Here is an 8,088-nt window from a genome sequence, read left to right as displayed (position 1 = left end):
TGATAAGATTCTGGCATGGGAAGATCTAAACAAGAAAAAAACACATGATTTTAGGATTGATACAAATGATTTAAAAGCATTTAGCTGATCAGCAAGAATTTTTTGAACAGTGTGCAAATAAGTTGATCATAACTCAAACATGGAGGTTGCCAATTCTGCATAGCCTGTGGCCTGGTAAACTGCTCATGAATACTCCCGTGGAAGCTTCATTAGATTTGTTCACCAATCCAACATGTTGGTGAATTTGTATGACAAATTAAGTCCTGTCTCAATTTCCACTTCCAAGGCAATGTGACATTAGGAATTCCAGTTTTATTAAATGCAGCAGTTGTTTTTATGAGTCTTGGAGTATTTGAAGCACAGCGACATTTTACATTGATATTTCTCCAAATACAAAATTTGTTCACTGTTAAAATTTCCATTTTTGTCTTATGAGTCATACGGTATCTTCATATTTCATTCCAGTTTCAATTAATGCTACAGCAACAAGCACTGGAGCTCCCCCAAGGCGTACAACAAAATGAAAAGCAAAACAGCAGTTAAGTTCTTCAAGGAAATTAATATTTACAAGACATAATCAACCATCAACAATCTGGATGGGTGGTGTTGCACCATCATCAACAGGCCAATGGAGAACACGGATGCCTTCTTTCTCCACAAGAATAGTGCCATAAGTCGCTTCACATACTCTTACCATGAGGTGACTTCATACTTCTTAAGTTCTTCTCCACATTTGTTTAAGGTTGCACTAGTTTCATTGCATCTAATGAAAAAGCTCATGATTTTATATGTGATTCCTATAGGAGCTGGGCAGTTTATTTGAGTAATTTTTTTTTTTTTTTTTTTTTGTAGTTTAACAACACTCATTAGGGTTTGGAAAGAACTTTAAAAAATGAATATGGAAATGATGCAAAAAAGTGAAAGTCTACTTTAATATACTCCACTTGAAATTCTCAGGGCTTTGAGTATAAAGTTGGAAGCAATGGTAAATCAAATGATCTTTCTAACAAGAAGCACCAATTATTCAATCTGGTAATACTGAGAAAGAAAGTGTACTGAGGTTTACCCCATACAGGTCAGAAATCTTGCAAAATGTTATGTCGATGTCAGTTGAACACTCCTGTCTCTAGGTTAACCACTCTCACTGGTATTTCTTGGTAAAGTAGTAATGAATTTCTACAATGCCTGAGTTTGCATAGGTGTTTTGGTGTGCTTGGCAGTAATCTCTACTACCCTTCAGAAACTTTACCCATGTATGACCAAAAATACTACAGAAACAAATATTTTCACTCATTGAAGATCGGCCTAATAACCCAGCCAGTCCCATGGTAGCAGTGGGTATTGCAGGGCAGAAGCAACTGGGGCATTAGGCTATACCGTATTGTGACTGGCTCTGGCGAGCCAGGTCTTTCTCTGAATCTTGGTCATTATCCTTAAGCACTACAATAGGATACAAATGGTCTTTTCCAAGGTAAGCCTCAGAGTTTTGGGTCATGAATGCATTTTAGGGAGTTTCTTTTCTGTCATGAACATGCTATAGCAACACTGAACAGAAAACAAACTAGAAAGTCCTAACATATCAATTTTCTGCAATCTTTCTGTGAAATCTGCTCTATAGCCTAACTCAAAACAGAAGAGCATGTACTTATGTGAACCTGGTCTACTTTGAATAGCTACAAGGGAAGAATAAATTTATCATCTAGTAAGTACTGGATTGAGTCAGAAAACATGGTTGTCTCTTGGCTCTGACATTCTGAATAAATTATCAAATTTTCTGCACCTGTTTCCTCTACTGTGAAATGGAGCACCAATTTTCATGTTCAAGTGTTAATGCACTGCTTGGCATAAAAACGTTATCTGATTTTTCAAATGCTTTTAACCTTGATATCTCTACCCAGTAGATTTATTAAAGGCATTGACATAACATATCTAAATTACAATAGAAACACAAAATGCTCTTTGTTTACAAAAATCTTGAAGGCAACAACCTTGGTTTGATTTTTGAATTCTTACTGCACTGTCCCCACGCAGTCTGCTCTGTGATCTCCCTTCCTTGTTCTTCCCCACATTGCTCATAAAATCACCCCAGTGCCTGCACCCCTTTCATCTCCAGTCCTTGGAGTCTTCAAATCCCCTCAGCATATCAGAAGCCTGGCAACTGGCTGATAGTTCCTTACAGAGCAGTTTAGGGGTTATTTATTTTACTCATTATGCTCGTTGGGATGTCACTCACATAACAAAGTAGCTTTTTTGTTTTCTCACCGAATAGAGCAGAAGGAAGAGAGATGCAGTATGGATGTTGCTGATAAACAATATTTCTGTATTGTGTTACATCAGCATTGCATCACTGAATCGGTTTACTGTACATTGGTCTCAGAAAGAAACACCTTACAAAGGCAAACAGGGCATTTATAATCTCAATCAGAAGAGTATACCAGATTTTAGGAGACATTCAGAATTTCCCCAAGAAAAGTAAGTAGCTAACTACAAAATTTATTTTGTGAATTTCTCAAAATAACTAAAGTTGATTAGATGATCATGATGTCCTCATTTCCAACAATTCTACTCACAGCTCTCTCATACACATTTCCACACTAAAATGTTATAAAAGCCCCCCCCCAACTTTTTTAACACTCTTTGCTACAACAGGCAGATTTTTAAAAATATGCATGAACACGGCAAACCCCTAAAAGTAAATGTTGTCATTATGATAAAGGTTATTAATATTTGTTTATGACAATCTATCCTACAGTTAATGTGTTAAAGTAAGATGTATTGATTTTTAAGTAGTTTTAATTAAAAAGCCCAATATCTTTCCTTAAAAAAAGATAGTATTAAAACTGTAAAATAAAAGACATGCTGACTACATACCAGTCAATTGACTTCTATTCCAACCACAGAAGAGAATTTTCTGAAAAATTATTATTATCAATTATTTTCAATATCTTTCTTAGTTTCTCAGTTGTAGCCACAATAATTCTTAAGCAAAATTAGTTGATTTCAGTGTAATTTTTCAAGGACAACATGGGAAGGACATTAAGAGCAAGCAGGAGCCCAGGTTTTGCTGTGGACCACATAGCAAAACCTAGTCTCCACAGAAAATACAAAATTTATACGAGTGTGATGGTGTGGTGTTATTCACCTGTAATCCCACCTGCCCTGGAACCTTATTTGGGAGGATTGCTTGAGCCTAGGAGGCATAAATTGCAATGAGCCAAGATGGTACCACTGCACACCAGCCTGGGTGACAGAGGAGGACACTGCCTAAAATCAAACAAACAAAACACTCCCCAGACACACAAACCAAAACACAGCTGGTAGATCTGGGTTAGCCTTTAGGGTCTTCCATAAAGTGAAAGAATTGGGCAAGACATCTTTTGCAGGCATCTCTGACAGATTACAATGTTGGGATAATTAGGAATGACTTAGACTCGAAGAATGTGCCTGCTTACGTGTTAAGTGATCTCAGATGACCTATAACTCATCATTAGATTTGGATGTGAACATTAAGGTCTTCTTACTCAAACTGTTATTGTTATTATTTTTGGATTTAGAAACTCTGGGAAATTCTGCTGACTCATTTTTCAGACTTTTCCCACATGGATCTAATACAATTTTTTTTTTCTTTTTGAGACAGAGTCTCGCTCAGTTGCCCACGCTGGAGTGCAGTGGCTCAATCTCCGCTCACTGCAAGCTCTGCCTCCTGGGTTCACACCAGTCTCCTGCCTCAGCCTCCCGGGTAGCTGGGACTACAGGAGCCTGCCACCATGCCCAGTTAATTTTTTTCCACGTTTTTATTTTATTTTATTTTATTATTATTATTATAATTTAAGTCTTAGGGTACATGTGCACAATGTGCAGGTTTGTTACATATGTATCCATGTGCCATGTTGGTGTGCTGTACCCATTAACTCGTCCTATAGCATTAGGTATATCTCCTAATGCTATCCCTCCCTCCCCACTCTCCTCACTCCACAACAGTCCCTGGAGTGTGATGTTCCCCTTCCTGTGTCCATGTGTTCTAATTGTTCAATTCCCACCTATAAGTGAGAACATGTGGTGTTTGGTTTTTGTCCTTGTGATAATTTACTGAGAATGATGGTTTCCAGTTTCATCCATGTCCCTACAAAGGACATGAACTCATCATTTTTTATGGCTGCATGGTATTCCATAGTGTACATGTGCCACATTTTCTTAATCCAGTCTATCATTGTTGGACATTTGGGTTGGTTCCAAGTCTTTGCTATTGTTTATAGTGCCGTAATAAACATACGTATGCATGTGTCTTTATAGCAGCATGATGTATAGTCCTTTGGGTATATACTCAGTAATGCAATGGCTGAGTCAAATGGTATTTCTAGTTCTAGATCCCTGAGGAATCACCACACTGACTTCCACAATGGTTGAACTAGTTTACAGTCCCACCAACAGTGTGAAAGTGTTCCTATTTCTCCACATCCTCTCCAGCACCTGTTGTTTCCTGACATTTTAATGATCACCATTCTAACTGGTGTGAGATGGTATCTCGTGGTTTTGATTTGCATTTCTCTGATGGCCAGTGATGACGAGCATTTTTTCATGTGTTTTTTGGCTGCATAAATGTCTTCTTTTGAGAAATGTGTGTTCATGCCCTTTGCCAACTTTTTGATGGGGTTGTTTGTTTTTTTCTTGTAAATTTTTTTGGGTTCATTGTAGATTCTGGATATTAGTCTTTTGTCAGATGAGTAGGTTGCAAAAATTTTCTCCCATTTTGTAGGTTGCCTGTTCACTCTGATGGTAGTTTCTTTTGCTGTGCAGAAGCTCTTTAGTTAAATTAGGTCCCATTTGTCAATTTTGGCTTTTGTTGTCATTGCTTTTGGTGTTTTCAACATGAAGTCCTTGCACATGCCTATGTCCTGAATGGTAATGCCTATGTTTTCTTCTAGGGATTTTATGGTTTTAGGTCTAACATGTAAGTCTTTAATCAATCTTGAATTAATTTTTGTATAAATGTAAGGAAGGGATCCAGTTTCAGCTTTCTATCAGTGGCTAGCCAGTTTTCCCAGCACCATTTGCTAAATAGGGATTCATTTCTCCATTGCTTGTTTTTGTCAGGTTTGTCAAAGATCAGATAGTTGTAGATATGCGGTGTTATTACTGACGGGTCTGTTCTGTTCCATTGATCTAAATCTCTGTTTTGGTACCAGTACCATGCTGTTTTGGTTATTGTAGCCTTGTAGTGTAGTTTGAAGTCAGGTAGTTTGATGCCTCCAGCTTTGTTCTTTTGGCTGAGGATTGACTTGGTGATGCGGACTCTTTTTTGATTCCATATGAACTTTAAAGTAGTTTTTTCCAATTCTGTGAAGAAACTCATTGGTAGCTTAATGGGGATGGCATTGAATCTATAAATTACCTTAGGCAGTATGGCCATTTTCACGATATTGATTCTTCCAACCCATGAGCATGGAATCTTCTTCCATTTGTTTGTATCTTCTTTTATTTCATTGAGCAGTGGTTTGTAGTTCTCCTTGAAGAGTTCCTTCACGTCCCTTGTAAGTTGGATTCCTAGGTATTTTATTCTCTTTGAAGCAATTGTGAATGGAAGTTCACTCATGATTTGGCTCTCTGTTTGTCTGTTATTGGTGAACAACAATGGTTGTGATTTTTGTACACTGATTTTCTATCCTGAGACTTTGCTGAAGTTGCTTATCAACTTAAGGAGACTTTGGGTTGAGACAATGGGGTTTTCTAGATATACAATCATGTCATCTGCAAACAGGGACAATTTGACTTCCTCTTTTCCTAACTGAATACCCTTTATTTCCTTCTGACTAACTGTCCTGGCCAGAACTTCCAACACTATGTTGAATAGGAATGGTGAGAGAGGACATCCATGTCTTGTGCCAGTTTTCAAAGGGAATACTTTGAAATGCTTCCAATTTTTGCCCATTCAGTATGATATTCCTGTGGGTTTGTCATAGATAGCTCTTATTACTTTATTTTTTGAGATACATCCCATCAGTACTTAATTTATTGAGAGTTTTTAGCATGAAGTGTTGTTGAATTTTCTCAAAGGCCTTTTCTGCATCTATTGAGATAATCATTTGGTTTTTGTCTTTAGTTCTGTTTATATGCTGGATTACATTTATAAATTTGAATATGTTGAACCAGCCTTGCATCCTAAGATGGCCGAATAGGAACAGCTCCGGTCTACATCTCCTAGCCTGAGTGACACAGAAGATGGATGATTTCTGCATTTCCATCTGAGGTACCACGTTCATCTCACTAGGGAGTGCCAAACAGTGGGTACAGGACAGTGGTTGCAGTGCACCATGTGCAAGCCAAAGCAGGGTGAGGCATTGCCTCACTCGGGAAGTGCAAAGCATCAGGGAGTTCCCTTTCCTAGTCAAAGAAAGGGGTGAAAGACGGCACCTGGAAAATCAAGTCACTCCCACCCTAATACTGTGCTTTTCTGATGGGCTTAAAGAATGGCATATCAGGAGATTATATCCCGCACCTGATTCAGAGGATCCTACACTCATGGAGTCTTACGGGTTGCTAGCATGGCAATCAGAGATCAAATTGCAAGGTGGCAGTGAGGCTGGGGAAGGGACACCCACTATTGCCCAGGCTTGCTTAGGTAAACAAAGCAGCCCAGAAAATCGAACTGGGTGGAGTCCACCATAGCTCAAAGAGGTCTGCCTGCCTCTGTAGCCTCCACCTCTGGGGGCAGGGCACAGATGAAAAGACAGCAGTAACCTCTGCAGACTTAAATGTCCCTGTCTGACAGCTTTGAAGAGAGTAGTGGTTCTCCCAGCACACTGCCAGAGATCTGAGAATGGGCAGACTGCCCCCTCAAGTGGGTCCCTGACCCCTGACCCCTGAGCAGCCTAATTGGGAGGCACCCCCATGTAGGGGCAGACAGACACCTCACACAGCTGGGTACTCCTCTGAGACAAAACTTCCAGAGGAATGATCAGGAAGTAGCATTCGTGGTTCACAAAAATCTGCTGTTCTGCAGCCTCCGCTGCTGATACTCAGGCAAACAGGGTCTGGAGTGGATCTCTAGCAAACTCCAACAGATCTGCAGCTGAGGGTCCTGTCTGTTAGAAGGAAAACTAACAAACAGAAAGGATATCCACACAAAAATCCCATCCGTACATCACCATCTTCAAAGACAAAAGGAGACAGAACCACAAAGATGGGGAAAAGGGAGAGCATAAATATTGGAAATTCTAAAAAGCAGAGTGATTCTCCTCCTCAAAAAGAATGCAGTTCCTCACCAGCAATGGAACAAACCTGGATGGAGAAATGACTTTGAGAAGTTGAGAGAAGAAGGCTTCAGATGATCAAACTACTCTGAGCTACAGGAGGAAATTCAAACCAATGACAAAGAAGTTAAAAACTTTGAAAAAATTTAGACGAATGTATAACTAGAATAACCAATACAGAGAAGTGCTTAAAGGAGCTGATGGAGCTGAAAGACAAGGCTCAAGAACTACATGAAGAATGCAGAAGCCTCAGTAGCTGATGCAATCAACTGGAAGAAAGGGTATCAGTGATGGAAGATGAAATGAAGGAAATGAAGTGAGAAGGGAAGTTTAGAGAAAAAAAAATGAAAAGAAATGAACAAAGCCTCCAAGAAAAATGGGACTATGTGAAAAGACGAAATCTATGTCTGATTGGTGTACCAGAAAATGACAAAGAGAATGGAACCAAGTTGGAAAACACTCTGCAGGATATTATTCAGGAGAACTTCCCCAATCTAGCAAGGCAGACCAACATTCAGATTCAGGAAATACAGAGAATGCCACAAAGATACTCCTCGAGAAGAGAAACTCCAAGACACAAAATTGTCAGATTCACCAAAGTTGAAATGAAGGAAAAAATGTTAAGGGCAGCCAGAGAGAAAGGTCGGGTTACCCACAAAGGGAAGCCCATCACACTAACAGCTGATCTCTCCACAGAAACTCTACAAGCCAGAAGAGAGTGGGGGCCAATATTCAACATTCTTAAAGAAAAGAATTTTGAAACCAGAATTTCATATCCAGCCAAACTAAGCTTCATAAGTGAAGGAGAAATAAAACACTTTACAGACAAACAAACACT

At 39.2% G+C, this 8,088-nt stretch overlaps 1 pseudogene; it reads right to left on the bottom strand.

Moving 5' to 3' along the window:
* Positions 1-315: 315 nt before the first annotated feature.
* Positions 316-780, bottom strand: LOC131382466 (protein tyrosine phosphatase type IVA 1-like; annotated as a pseudogene).
* Between the last annotated feature and the right edge of the window lie 7,308 nt (positions 781-8,088).

The sequence above is a fragment of the Hylobates moloch genome, unplaced genomic scaffold (genome assembly GCF_009828535.3).
Source record: "Hylobates moloch isolate HMO894 unplaced genomic scaffold, HMol_V3 SCAFFOLD_25, whole genome shotgun sequence".
Classification (NCBI taxonomy): Eukaryota; Metazoa; Chordata; class Mammalia; order Primates; family Hylobatidae; genus Hylobates; species Hylobates moloch.
Note: the sequence above shows the minus strand (reverse complement) of the source record. Positions and strands in the feature narration are given on the sequence as shown.